The sequence below is a fragment of the Penaeus monodon genome, chromosome 31 (assembly GCF_015228065.2).
Source record: "Penaeus monodon isolate SGIC_2016 chromosome 31, NSTDA_Pmon_1, whole genome shotgun sequence".
Classification (NCBI taxonomy): Eukaryota; Metazoa; Arthropoda; class Malacostraca; order Decapoda; family Penaeidae; genus Penaeus; species Penaeus monodon.
This window is the reverse complement of record NC_051416.1, coordinates 14,391,729-14,392,005: the sequence shown is the minus strand read 5'-3', so window position 1 is coordinate 14,392,005 and position 277 is coordinate 14,391,729. Positions and strand designations below refer to the sequence as shown.

The following is a 277-nucleotide window of genomic DNA, read 5'->3' as shown; positions in this document are numbered from 1 at the left end:
AAGAATGAGTGAAATTACAGTGTTCTATAAATAAACACTTATGTAAATATACAGTAAATGGTGACCAGCAATAAAATTATAAGAACAAGTGTAAACAACAAAAACGTGCAATCCTTATAAATGTGAAATGAGAAAACGGGATTTGGCAATATTGAAAAGTGAGGGAACCACAACTGGCAATACTGAAAAACGGGCAGACGAGAATTAGTGATAAATGAAAAATTATTTGAAAATTGGCAATAAATGCGAAATGACGAAATGAAATTAGACCACTGAT

General features: G+C 31.0%; 1 protein-coding gene across 1 annotated transcript in view; it reads right to left on the bottom strand.

The window, feature by feature from the left end:
* Positions 1-277, bottom strand: part of LOC119593046 (chondroitin sulfate proteoglycan 4-like) — a gene marked incomplete at its 5' end in the record, with an annotated part of 58,475 nt that overhangs the window by 6,457 nt on the left and 51,741 nt on the right.